The sequence below is a fragment of the Palaemon carinicauda genome, chromosome 41 (assembly GCF_036898095.1).
Source record: "Palaemon carinicauda isolate YSFRI2023 chromosome 41, ASM3689809v2, whole genome shotgun sequence".
Classification (NCBI taxonomy): Eukaryota; Metazoa; Arthropoda; class Malacostraca; order Decapoda; family Palaemonidae; genus Palaemon; species Palaemon carinicauda.
In genome coordinates this window covers 33,707,007-33,722,474 of record NC_090765.1, presented here as the reverse complement: position 1 = coordinate 33,722,474, position 15,468 = coordinate 33,707,007, and the positions used below count along the sequence as shown (strand labels likewise).

The following is a 15,468-nucleotide window of genomic DNA, read 5'->3' as shown; positions in this document are numbered from 1 at the left end:
CATCCTTAAAACAAAACTCTTTAAACCTATACGTTAATCCCCTACACATTTACTATCCAAATCCACTGAATTAAATCCTAAGATGTAAAGCAGCTCAGCTTCATTGTATGGTTAAACTATGAATTAGAATCTTTTGCCTAACCGTAACATTAATCCTTTTGCGACTCTTAAATCCATTGAGCCTACAGCTACTCAATGTTAACATTTATATTGATCCAATGAATAATCTACCATAGTTAAGAGTGTGACAAAATGATTACACCTTAAACACATGGTTTTAACAGCCCACTGAATATAAATACTGTTTTCATTGGATAAACCATGCAGCATCAAAATATTCAACCTAGTCTTCCATAACGCCTTGACTTTGTTACTCTACTAACCACAAACCTTACTACATTACTATTATTATCATTATTATCATTATTATTACTGGCTAAGGTACAACCCTATTTGGAAAAGTGGGATGCTATAAGCCCGAGGGCTCCACCAGGGAAAATAACCCAGTGAGGAAAATTAATAAGTTAACTACAAGAGAAGTAACTAACAAGCAACAATGTACATTGTAGACTAAGTAACTTTATATGAGTAATATGTACAGCAAAATTATATCTTATCTTTCTACTTCTTACTCATGTTCATGATCATGCTCATGACGTCAACATTGAAATTTAATATGTTTATCTTGTTACTTCTCTTAAGTCAATTATGATAAATACACCAATTCTGTTTAAGAATTCAATAAATTGAGCAGCATTCAACCTAAAGATCAAATGGAAACCATTATCTAATTTTCACATTTAAAATAGGGGAAATTTAGTTCTCCCATAACCAGCATATTACCATATTACAAAAAACACAAACAATTGTGCTTACATATATTTGTTCGTTCACAATCAGGTTTCATGAGCTGTCCAACTCTATAGTCTCTAGGTTGTGAGGGGGGAGGGGTACATGTGAGGGGTATATATACCAAACATATGCCGAATAACTACCTGTTCATAATTTGAATTTATCAAATAATTCAACAAAATTCTTTCATCCGGCAACCATGATATAGAAAAAGGTTAGGCAATTTATATAATTTATATTCAACGTAGACTTATAGATTCTTTCAAATGTGAATTATCTTTTATAGTTAGGATTGAGGATTCGAGCGGAATGTTAGTTTGGGCCTTTGAACTGTATCGTGGTCTTCCACTGCCTTGGGGTAGAGTTTTCTTGCTTGAGGGTACATTCGGGCACACTTTTCTATCTTATTTCTCTTCCTCTATTTTAAGTTTTTATTCTTTATGTATGAAAAATCTATTTTAGTGTTTTTACTGTTCTTAGAATATTTTATATTGTTCATTATTTCTCTTGTAGTTTGTTTATTTCCTTTCCTCACTGGGATATCTTTCCCTGTTGGAGCTCTTGGGCTTATAGCATCCTGCTTTTCCAACTAGGGTTGTAGCCTAGTAAGTAAGTAAGTAATAATAATACGTGGTAGGAACTATTCCGCGAGTTAACGAGTAAACTAAAGATCGCAGGTAACAATTCCTAACTTAAAACTTCAATTATTCCCTTTATTTGCATCATTATGCTTATCTAAACTTGATTACCTTATTAGTAGCTTACTTTAAACCTGACTTTACTTGAAACACTATGGGAATAAAACAATCTTATCCAGTTATTTAGTTTAACTATGAGTAATAACGTCCAAATTAGACTTTAATTTCTCAACAAAGGTTTCCTTTCATACATTTTAGCTCAATTCAAAATGGTACCAATATCGCTGCAATTTTTCTTATCATGAAAATCAGAATGTCACTTAGTGATAGGAGACGAGGCGTCCATATTCATTAAATCAAGGGGATTATTAGTTAACAGAAGACATGCCTACTTCTCCAATAGAATCCTGAAAGATGCCTGCACAGTCCTATACAAAATGTGTGCCTACATTTTTTTTGCCATTTAAATAACTAATAAGTTACCAACGCATAATATAATGTAAACATTCCAAGGACAATCAATCCATTATTACTGGCTACATATTAGGCCATTCAAATAAAACTATAAAAATCACAGACCCAAGTACAAATGAGGAACTAAATATCCTTGGCCTTCATTCATAGGGCTTAATACTACACAGTATGGACACCATAAGGCAAAATACTACACAGTATGACCACCATAAAGGACAACACTACACAGTATGACCACCATAAGGCGCAATACTACCAATATGGCCTACCTAAGGCACAATACAGCACAGTATGGCCTACATAATGCACAATACTGCACATTATAGTCACCTTAAGGCACAATACTGCACAGTATAGTCACCTTAAGGCACAATACTGCACAGTATAGTCACCTTAAGGCACAATACTGCACAGTATAGTCACCTTAAGGCACAATACTACACAGTATAGTCACCTTAAGGCACAATACTGCACAGTATAGCCACCATAAGGCAGAATACTAAACAGTATAGTCACCTTAAGGCACAATACTGCACATTATAGTCACCTTAAGGCACAATACTGCACAGTATAGTCACCTTAAGGCACAATACTACACAGTATAGTCACCTTAAGGCACAATACTGCACAGTATAGCCACCATAAGGCAGAATACTAAACAGTATAGCCACCATAAGGCAGAATACTAAACAGTATAGTCACCTTAAGGCACAATACTGCACAGTATAGTCACCTTAAGGCACAATACTGCACAGTATAGTCACCTTAAGGCACAATACTGCACAGTATAGTCACCTTAAGGCACAATACTGCACAGTATAGTCACCTTAAGGCACAATACTGCACAGTATAGTCACCTTAAGGCACAATACTGCACATTATAGTCACCTTAAGGCACAATACTGCACAGTATAGTCACCTTAAGGCACAATACTGCACAGTATAGCCACCATAAGGCAGAATACTAAACAGTATAGTCACCTTAAGGCACAATACTGCACAGTATAGTCACCTTAAGGCACAATACTGCACAGTATAGTCACCTTAAGGCACAATACTGCACAGTATAGTCACCATAAGGCACAATACTGCACAGTATAGCCACCATAAGGCAGAATACTAAACAGTATAGTCACCTTAAGGCACAATACTGCACAGTATAGTCACCTTAAGGCACAATACTACACAGTATAGTCACCTTAAGGCACAATACTGCACAGTATAGCCACCATAAGGCACAATACTAAACAGTATAGCCACCATAAGGCAGAATACTAAACAGTATAGTCACCTTAAGGCACAATACTGCACAGTATAGTCACCTTAAGGCACAATACTGCACAGTATAGTCACCTTAAGGCACAATACTGCACAGTATAGTCACCTTAAGGCACAATACTGCACAGTATAGTCACCTTAAGGCACAATACTGCACAGTATAGTCACCTTAAGGCACAATACTGCACAGTATAGTCACCTTAAGGCACAATACTGCACAGTATAGCCACCATAAGGCAGAATACTAAACAGTATAGTCACCTTAAGGCACAATACTGCACAGTATAGTCACCTTAAGGCACAATACTGCACAGTATAGTCACCTTAAGGCACAATACTGCACAGTATAGCCACCATAAGGCAGAATACTAAACAGTATAGTCACCTTAAGGCACAATACTGCACAGTATAGTCACCTTAAGGCACAATACTGCACAGTATAGTCACCTTAAGGCACAATACTGCACAGTATAGTCACCTTAAGGCACAATACTGCACAGTATAGTCACCTTAAGGCACAATACTGCACAGTATAGCCACCATAAGGCAGAATACTAAACAGTATAGTCACCTTAAGGCACAATACTGCACAGTATAGTCACCTTAAGGCACAATACTGCACAGTATAGTCACCTTAAGGCACAATACTGCACAGTATAGCCACCATAAGGCAGAATACTAAACAGTATAGTCACCTTAAGGCACAATACTGCACAGTATAGTCACCTTAAGGCACAATACTGCACAGTATAGTCACCTTAAGGCACAATACTGCACAGTATAGCCACCATAAGGCAGAATACTAAACAGTATGGCCAGCATATGTAGGGTAACCATTTATTTGCGACGTGAAAGGGAAACATCAGTATAAACTAACAAGTAAATACATACCATAATCCTGTCATTGGAAACCATTCGCTCCATTTCCTATCCTAACACACGCTTTACTGCCTATGTATAAACTCTTCACTGCTTGCAGCAACCTTCCACTAATTCCATATAACCTCATCACATTCCACATCGCTTCCCTATCAACTCTATCATAAGCTTTCTCCAGATCCATGAACGCAACATACACCTTCCTTTTACTAAATATTTCTTCCATATATGCCTAACTGTAAAAAATCTGATCCACACACATCCTACCTCTTCTAAAACCACCCTGCACTTCTACGATTGCATGCTCTTTTATCCTTAATTCTATTAATTAGTACTCTACCATACACTTTTCCAACCCCACTCAAGCTGATACCCCTTGAATTACAACACACACGCACATCTCCCTTACTTTTGTATAGCGGAACAATACCTTCACACACCGATACTAATGATAACATTCTCACCAACCATTCAAGTAGTCACACACCTTTCCTTTAACATCTCAGCCTTCAAGACATCCATACCAGGTGCTTTTCTTGCCCAGGTTCTATCAGGGTGACTGATTTTGGATTAAATAATTGGGTCAGTTATTTCAACGACAGTTGTCAAATTGAAAGGGAAAAATGCACGTAAGCAATCCCAACAATTTCTATTACAGCCCCCCCCCTCTCTCTCTCTCTCTCTCTCTCTCTCTCTCTCTCTCTCTCTCTCTCTCTCTCTCTCTCTCTCTGGGAAAATAACCTACCATTCAAGGTAGGTTACGAGATTATATAACTACAAAAATATATACGATAATCCTTAAACGCTTGAAATATTTATACCTTGCACTTTTGACCAATTCTAAACAACTGTATGGAAAAAAATGATAAATTCTACTGAAAATCATAAAATGTTAAAGTTTTATCAACTTCTTACTGGTTTCAACCCAGAATAACAGAAGGAAATTAGAGGGACACTCAGTAGATTGCAGACCTCTTCCGCAACAGCTTACTTCTCGACCTTTTCTTCAACTTTGACCTTTGACCTTAACATGTATTAATTGGCGTGGATTTTCACACACTCAAATATGAACCAAGTTCGAAGTCGCTGTAACAAGGATGTCCAAACTTGTGGCTGATTACGAGAATTGGACATTTTGCTTGACCGTGACCTTGACTTTCGACCTTGACCTTCCAAAATTTAACAATTTCCAGCTTTTTACATAGCAATTAATCCCTGCGAGTTTCTTTACTCTACGATTGAAATTGTGGCCAAGAAGCAGTTCACAAACACACACAAACAAACAACCACAAACAGAGGGTTAAATCCTTAAATTCATGCATTGGATATCCCTAAGTATACCTCAAGTATTTTGATAGTTTATAAAATAATTTACCAGCAGAGATTATCTTCTATATACAAATAATTATATTAAAACTTTAGTTTTCAAAATACTTACCGTCAATATTTTGGACAGTCTCTCCCTAATGCCTGCTGCTGCGAAGTGGCTCAAGGAGCGATCATATCAAACAGCGCCCCGCCCCCTTTTATGGTCCTCCCACTATCTCTGGGTTATGTCGAAGAATGTCTGAAAGAAAAATCAAGATATTTAAAGGGCCAAGAACCGGTTTTTTGAATAATTAAATCATAAGTATAACAACAAAATGTTATGAAAAAATAACCTATCGCTGTGTGTTGAGGAAAATGTCTTCACAAAGTAGCAATGATGTTCAAACTAGGCCTCATCCCCCATGAAGGTATGATATTGAATATCTCTCTCTCTCTCTCTCTCTCTCTCTCTCTCTCTCTCTCTCTCTCTCTCTCTCTCTCTCTCTCTCTCTCTCTCTCTCCTTACTTCCTGGAAGTCGCCCTATCAACAGGGTACAATTATTGACCTCATTTAAGTCGTCCACTGACAACAGGGTACAATTATTGACCTCATTTAAGTCGTCCCCTGACAACAGGATACAATTATTTACCTCATTTACGTCGTCCCCAGACAACAGGGTACAATTATTGACCTCATTTACGTCGTCCCCAGACAACAGGGTACAATTATTGACCTCATTTACGTCGTCCCCAGACAACAGGGTATAATCATTGACCTCATTTAGGTCAAACAAGGAATATTGAAAGTAGACACGGCAAAGCACTCGAATCCTCAACTACGGTTCAGCAATCCTATGAGATATGGATAGCACAAGAAAGAATTGTGTATTCATGGCAAACGATTGTCTTGGTCAAGAGAATTCGAATTTCGAACTAGTCATTTATCTAATAGAAAAAGGATCAACTGGACGTAACCAAATTCATTTACAAAGCCAAAACGATTTTTTACCTGGAAGAGCTGGCTAGCAAAATGCGAATTCATAATGCTGAGCCTATGTTAGAGAGATGGGTCTGGATAAGGCAATCCTTGTAATGAAGGCAAGACTAAATATCCTCAAATTAAAAGCAAATTTCAGGGAAGATACAAAGATGATGTGTGTGACCTATGCAAAGATGAAGAGGATACTATAGAACACTTATTTTCATGCCCAAAATTAGGACAGTCAATAAAAGATATGAGTAAGGATGATGCAAAATCCAAGCAGCTGGGATCTGGTTGCATACATAAGTATAGGCAATGCATATGAAAGAAGAATTAAAGTCCAAACTGACCACCATAAGTTGCCAAAACTGATGATAGCAAGGTATCATCTCCACTGACCACCATAAGTTGCCAAAACTGATGATAGCAAGGTATCATCTCCACTGACCACCATAAGTTGCCAAAACTGATGATAGCAAGGTATCATCTCCACTGACCACCATAAGTTGCCAAAACTGATGATAGCAAGGTATCATCTCCACTGACCACCATAAGTTGCCAAAACTGATGATAGCAAGGTATCATCTCCACTGACCACCATAAGTTGCCAAAACTGATGATAGCAAGGTATCATCTCCACTGACCACCATTAGTTGCCAAAACTGATGATAGCAAGGTAGCATCTCCACTGACCACCATAAGTTGCCAAAACTGATGATAGCAAGGTAGCATCTCCACTGACCACCATAAGTTGCCAAAACTGATGATAGCAAGGTATCATCTCAACTGACCACCATTAGTTGCCAAAACTGATGATAGCAAGGTAGCATCTCAACTGACCACAATAAGTTGCCAAAACTGATGATAGCAAGGTAGCATCTCAACTGACCACCACCATTAGTTGCCAAAACTGATGATAGCAAGGTAGCATCTCAACTGACCACCATTAGTTGCCAAAAATGATGATAGCAAGGTATCATCTCAACTGACCACCACCATTAGTTGCCAAAACTGATGATAGCAAGGTAGCATCTCAACTGACCACCATTAGTTGCCAAAACTGATGATAGCAAGGTAGCATCTCAACTGACCACCACCATTAGTTGCCAAAACTGATGATAGCAAGGTAGCATCTCAACTGACCACCATTAGTTGCCAAAACTGATGATAGCAAGGTAGCATCTCAACTGACCACCACCATTAGTTGCCAAAACTGATGATAGCAAGGTAGCATCTCAACTGACCACCACCATTAGTTGCCAAAACTGATGAGAGCAAGGTAGCATCTCAACTGACCACCACCATTAGTTGCCAAAACTGATGAGAGCAAGGTAGCATCTCAACTGACCACCACCATTAGTTGCCAAAACTGATGAGAGCAAGGTAGCATCTCAACTGACCACCACCATTAGTTGCCAAAACTGATGAGAGCAAGGTAGCATCTCAACTGACCACCACCATTAGTTGCCAAAACTGATGAGAGCAAGGTAGCATCTCAACTGACCACCACCATTAGTTGCCAAAACTGATGAGAGCAAGGTAGCATCTCAACTGACCACCACCATTAGTTGCCAAAACTGATGAGAGCAAGGTAGCATCTCAACTGACCACCACCATTAGTTGCCAAAACTGATGAGAGCAAGGTAGCATCTCAACTGACCACCACCATTAGTTGCCAAAACTGATGAGAGCAAGGTAGCATCTCAACTGACCACCACCATTAGTTGCCAAAACTGATGAGAGCAAGGTAGCATCTCAACTGACCACCACCATTAGTTGCCAAAACTGATGAGAGCAAGGTAGCATCTCAACTGACCACCACCATTAGTTGCCAAAACTGATGAGAGCAAGGTAGCATCTCAACTGACCACCACCATTAGTTGCCAAAACTGATGAGAGCAAGGTAGCATCTCAACTGACCACCACCATTAGTTGCCAAAACTGATGAGAGCAAGGTAGCATCTCAACTGACCACCACCATTAGTTGCCAAAACTGATGAGAGCAAGGTAGCATCTCAACTGACCACCACCATTAGTTGCCAAAACTGATGAGAGCAAGGTAGCATCTCAACTGACCACCACCATTAGTTGCCAAAACTGATGAGAGCAAGGTAGCATCTCAACTGACCACCACCATTAGTTGCCAAAACTGATGAGAGCAAGGTAGCATCTCAACTGACCACCATTAGTTGCCAAAACTGATGAGAGCAAGGTAGCATCTCAACTGACCACCATTAGTTGCCAAAACTGATGAGAGCAAGGTAGCATCTCAACTGACCACCATTAGTTGCCAAAACTGATGAGAGCAAGGTAGCATCTCAACTGACCACCATTAGTTGCCAAAACTGATGAGAGCAAGGTATCATCTCAACTGACCACCATTAGTTGCCAAAACTGATGAGAGCAAGGTATCATCTCAACTGACCACCATTAGTTGCCAAAACTGATGAGAGCAAGGTATCATCTCTACTGACCACCATTAGTTGCCAAAACTGATGACAGCAAGGTATCATCTCCACTGACCACCATAAGTTGCCAAAACTGATGAGAGCAAGGTATCATCTCAACTGACCACCATTAGTTGCCAAAACTGATGAGAGCAAGGTATCATCTCAACTGACCACCATTAGTTGCCAAAACTGATGAGAGCAAGGTATCATCTCAACTGACCACCATTAGTTGCCAAAACTGATGAGAGCAAGGTATCATCTCTACTGACCACCATTAAGTTGCCAAAACTGATGATAGCAAGGTATCATCTCAACTGACCACCATTAAGTTGCCAAAACTGATGATAGCAAGGTATCATCTCAACTGACCACCATTAGTTGCCAAAACTGATGATAGCAAGGTATCATCTCAACTGACCACCATTAGTTGCCAAAACTGATGATAGCAAGGTATCATCTCAACTGACCACCATTAGTTGCCAAAACTGATGATAGCAAGGTATCATCTCAACTGACCACCATTAGTTGCCAAAACTGATGATAGCAAGGTATCATCTCTACTGACCACCATTAAGTTGCCAAAACTGATGATAGCAAGGTATCATCTCAACTGACCACCATTAGTTGCCAAAACTGATGATAGCAAGGTATCATCTCTACTGACCACCATAACTTGCCAAAACTGATGATAGCAAGGTATCATCTCCACTGACCACCATTAGTTGCCAAAACTGATGATAGCAAGGTATCATCTCCACTGACCACCATTAGTTGCCAAAACTGATGATAGCAAGGTATCATCTCAACTGACCACCATTAGTTGCCAAAACTGATGATAGCAAGGTATCATCTCTACTGACCACCATTAGTTGCCAAAACTGATGATAGCAAGGTATCATCTCTACTGACCACCATTAAGTTGCCAAAACTGATGATAGCAAGGTATCATCTCAACTGACCACCATTAAGTTGCCAAAACTGATGATAGCAAGGTATCATCTCAACTGACCACCATTAAGTTGCCAAAACTGATGAGAGCAAGGTATCATCTCAACTGACCACCATTAAGTTGCCAAAACTGATGAGAGCAAGGTATCATCTCAACTGACCACCATTAAGTTGCCAAAACTGATGAGAGCAAGGTATCATCTCAACTGACCACCATTAGTTGCCAAAACTGATGAGAGCAAGGTATCATCTCAACTGACCACCATTAGTTGCCAAAACTGATGAGAGCAAGGTATCATCTCAACTGACCACCATTAGTTGCCAAAACTGATGATAGCAAGGTATCATCTCATCTGATTTCAAGGTAGAATAAAGGGATAAAAGTAAAGGTAAAAAAATTTCTTTACTAATTTAGTTATGCCAAGGTAAATTAAGCTTAATTATTACACTGTTTTGGTTTAAAGTTCTCTTGCTAGAGGGTGCTATCAGGCAAACTATTCTATCTTATTTATCTTCCTCTTGTTTTAAGTTTTTATAGTTTATATAAGAAAAAATATCTTAGTGTTGTTACTGTTCTTAAGATATTTTATTTTTCCTCGTTTCCTTTCCTCACTGGGCTATTTTCCCTTTTGAGGCCCCAGGGCTTATAGCATCCTGGTTTTCCAAATAGGGTTGTAGCTTAGCAAGTAATAATAATAATAATAATAATAATAATAATAATAATAATAATAATAATAATAATAGCTTTGCACCTATCTATAATGCGATAGTGTGCCTACAAACTTATTTTGCGGAGTGAGTAATTAGGAACTAGGGGTGGGGGTAGGAGACCATTATCCTTCAGAAAGCCCTCTAAAGTTCTATTGCTTTAATATCAGACGGAGATAAAGTTATTTGGAAAATAGTCATTAAATTGATCCCGGCTACTCTCGTCAATTGCTTCGAGGTGTGTACAGTAAGTACGCTTGGTGAAAGACGAAATGGTGAAATTTCCAAAATTCTTCATAAAATAGGATTCTCGCAGTCTAGCTCGTGTATTAAGTTAGCATTTATAACAAGTCCAGTGCATTCTCTCTCTCTCTCTCTCTCTCTCTCTCTCTCTCTCTCTCCTCTCTCTCTCTCTCTCTTCTCTCTCATCTCTCTCTCTCTCTCTCTCTAAATAATTATTCGCTAATGGCTTTAGTCTTTTACACCACCTACTCCAAATATTCTCTTTATTTTGACTATAAATAAATTTAATTGTAGGTAAAATGCATCTCTTAAAAGAGAGAGAGAGAGAGAGAGAGAGAGAGAGAGAGAGAGAGAGAGAGAGAGAGAGAGAGAGAGAGAGAGAGAGAGAAGAGAGAGAGAGAGAGAGAGAGAGAGAGAGAGAATTAACCATACTTGCAATCTTTAGACAGAAAATTAATTATTTAAATATATATGTTATTTGAGATATTTAACATTTGCTAAAAAGGAAATCATAGCACCAATAGAATAAATGAGACTGCTAAAAACTTCATTGATTTTATGTGAGGAAATGTATTCGTCTTTTATAATTTATGAATAGCCTGTCAATCATCAATTGTTGGACACTCGTGGTTGACTGATTGATTGACAGATTTCTCTAGCATTGTGAGTCTCATAAATGTACATCAGATAAAACGAGAACTCGAGAGATAAATACTGGCTTAATATTTCTTAAGATGACTTCGTACAATTCTCGATAAATTATCGTTTTCAAACTGTTGCTCTGAAATCGCAAACACGAATAGAGATCATTTTAAGAGCAAGCGTTTATGGCGTTGCATTTTAAATGGTTACGTTTGCACAAAGTTTATTTACGTATTGTCCTATTTGAGCAAACTATTTAACCAAAAATTTGAAAAGTAAGATATTCGGATATATAGAAAATACACTGTGTAATACTAAGAGCATTACACCCTTACTCTGAGTGGCCAGTTAAAGACACCCCCAACCTCTCCCCAACTGTGAGCAACGAAAGGGGAGGTGAAGGGGTGATTAATATAGCTCTTTGAAAGGTCATTGGTCACATTAATCCACACTGACCTTGATATCAACAGAGTGGAAATGTTTAATAGACAAAAAGGTCATTCTAACAGAGGGCTAGGGTCACTTACTCAGTAGCCTACAGACCTTTATTACGGGTACAGTACAGACTGGCCCTTCGGCCTTTCTGGAACAGTAAATGTCTTCTCTTCTGAGTAATTTAACTTTGTTATTATACTCTTACATAAATCATTCCCAGTAAATACAACGGAATTAGTCAAATGAGCAACAATTAGACTAAACAAAAATGGAAAGAAATATCCGAAATAATAAAAGTACAGACGACGTTAGTTGACCTTATCAGTGAAGTAAAAAAGGTTTATCTGAACATTAAAGAACTAGAGGGATGCTCAGTAGAGAGCAGACCTCTGCCATGGCAGCTTATTTTTCAACCTTTTGTTCGACCTTGAGCCCTTGACCTTTGACCTTAACATGTATTAATTGGCGTGGGTTTTCATTCACTCAAATATGAACCGAGTTTAAAGTCTGTGCTGACGATGTGCAGACTTATGGCTGATTACGTGAAGTGGACATTTTACTTGACTGTGACCTTGACCTTCCAAAATTTAATCACGCCCAACTTAATTACATAACAGCTAATACCTGCAAGTTTCACTATTCTACAATTAAATTTGTGGGCAGAAAGCTGTTCACAAACACACACAGGGTTAAAACCAGGACCCACTAAGAGTGTCTCTTAGTGGGTCCTGGGTAAAACATAACCTACTTCCAACTTCGGTGGCGGAGGTAATGATTTAAACGAAAAAAAAAATAAGGTATTCTTCAGCTCATTTCAATCTGGTGATTATCATAATCAAGGCATTTAAATAAACGTATATCTGAAGTTTTATTAACATTAATTTTTAAAATAAATTTATCCACTTTCAATTGGATGTTGTCACTCGTAAGTACTTAAGTCCGCATGTTGGTCGCTAACGTTGGAACTCGATTTTAACCAACAGATTTTTACTTACTTTGATGGCTGCTTTTCCGGTCGCATACAGCAGGAGAACCCTACTCTAACGAATATAAGAACATTGTTTCCCTCAAGTTTAATGTTTCCTTTGACAAATTATATTATAAAATTATGTAAGTAAACATACTTCCCACCTAGGTAAGATACACAAACCTCACACCCAAATCCTGGGGGATTTATCCACGAATCCTGTGGGGGGTTTACCCCAAAATACTGAGTTAATTATCCCCAAATTCTGTGGGGGGATTTTCCCCAAAATCCTCTGGGATTTATCCAATAATTCTGTGGGGGTTTACCCCGAAATCATGGGGATTTTACCACAAAATCCTGTTGATGTTTACCACAAAATCCTGGGGAGTTACCCAAATATTCTCGGTGATTTACCACAAACTCCTGAGGGAATTACCCCTGAAGTCTGTAGAGGAGATTTTCCACAAAATCCTGGCGGATTTATCCCATAATCCTGTGGAGAATTTAACCATGAATCCTCGGGATTCAAGTCCAAATGCTTGGAGAATTTAACCATGAATCCTAGGGGATCTAACCCTGAATCCTGGAGGATTTAACCACAAATCCTGTGGGGTATTTAACCACAAATCCTGTGGGTGATTTACAACATATCCTGTGGGGGATTTAACAACAAATCCTGTGTGGGATTTAACCACATTCTGTAAAGATTTAACCACAAATCCTGTGGGGGGATTTAATCTCAAACCTTTAGGGGGTTTCAAGACTGGATCCTTAGGGGATTTAGTCCAGAATCCTTGGAAGATTTAATGAAATCTGGGGATTTAACACTAAATCCTCTTAGATTTAACCATCATATCTTGGGATTTAACCATGAATCCTTGGGGATTAAAATCCAAATGCTTGGGGCGTTTAACCACGAATCCTCGGGGATTTAACCACGAATCCTGTGGGATTTAATCATGAATCCTGGTGGATTTAATCACGAATCCTGATGGATTTAACCACGAATCATTGGGGGATTTAACCACGAATCCAGGGGGATTTAATCACGAATCCAGGGGGATTTAACCATGAATCATAGGAGATTTAAACACAAATCATGGGAGATTAAACCAAGAATCCTGGGGATTTAACCACGAATCCTTGGGGATTTAACCACAAATCATTGGGGTTTTAACTATGAATCCAGGGGATTTAACTATGAATCCAGGGGATTTAACCACAAATCATGAGGGTTTTAACGACGAATCCTGGAAATTTAACCACGAATCAGGGGGTTTTAACCATGAATCCTGGAGGATTTAATAACGAATCATGGGGATTTTAACCATGAATCCAGGGTGATTTAACCACGAATCGGGGGTTTTAACCATGAATCATCGGGGATTTAACCACAAATCCTGGGGATTTAAACATGAATCCTGGGAGATTTAACAACAAATCCTGGAGGATTTAACCACGTATCCTGGGGGATTTAGTCATGAATCATTTGGGTGATTTAACCATGAATCCTGGGGGATTTAATCACGAATTCTGGGGGAAATTTAACCGAATCCTGAAGGATTTAATCCCAACTTCTGGGGGGATTTAACGACAAATTCTAGGAGATTTAATCAAATTCTGGAGGATTTAACGACGAATTCTAGAGGATTTAATCAAATTCTGGAGGATTTAACCAAGAATTTGGGGAGATTTAATCACTAGTTATGGGGGGATTTACCCCCGAATCCTGGGGTAAAACTATTTTCGCGTTAAAAAATAATAATGCAAAAACCCTTCTTTAGCACCAAGACATTTAACAGGTTAATAATTTTTGGAGAACAAATCGAGATTGTTCTAACAACTAAAATTGCCCATTAAAACATTGTTAAATGAGCAGTTGTTCTCTCCAAAGACAGTTAGTGTGTTTACGATGGATAAAAAATGACTATGAAGTGGTAATACCAATACAGAGATTTCGAGATTTTCAAATAATTGATATCATAAAGCCACAAATAGGTTAAATGTTCAAAACTTCCTCTAAATAAATCATATTGATAAATAACAATTTATGATTTTATCGATATAATATTCACACTCAACTAATTACTTAATGGCTGTAATATAAGAGAACTGTTTAATAAGGACTTAATTCTATTAATACACTTTAAAGAAAATTTAATTTTAATCGGAAATTCTCCCGTAAAAACTATACTGTTCCCAGCCGTACTTCGGTAAAATACAGGAGAGTATAATTTTTAACCTACTTTATTACCTTTTACGGGTTGGTGACCATAATATCACTCCTTTACGTCAACATATCAGTTTTTAAAACGGCTAATACCTGGCAACATTTATACCAGGATTTTTATCGTTTTTCTTTACGGTAAAATTTAAACAGCGTACATTAAGCTTGTAAAAAAAAGAATCTCTTCAGTATTAATTTCAATTGCATTAATATACTAATGTAATTACACCAGAAATCATTTTCGTTACATCGTTAATAGGTAACTCGAATATATAAGCAATTACAAATAAATACACCGGTAATATATAAATTAAATACACAAGTAACAGAACGATCCGGTGTAGCAGGAAATTTCCCCCCGGGGAAATTAGGCTAGGATCGATTTCCCACGGGGAAAGCAGCCCAAGCTGTTATTCCCCCCAGGGAGAATTTCAGCC

General features: G+C 38.2%; 1 protein-coding gene across 1 annotated transcript in view; it reads right to left on the bottom strand.

The window, feature by feature from the left end:
- Nucleotides 1–5,558: 5,558 nt before the first annotated feature.
- The window catches only part of LOC137632506 (phosphatidylinositol N-acetylglucosaminyltransferase subunit H-like), a 104,681-nt gene continuing 94,771 nt past the window's right edge, over nt 5,559–15,468 (bottom strand). Inside the window, exon 9 of the transcript XR_011042051.1 lies at nt 5,559–5,688. The gene's annotated coding sequence lies outside the window, so the exon portion shown is untranslated. The remainder of the gene's footprint in view (nt 5,689–15,468) is intronic.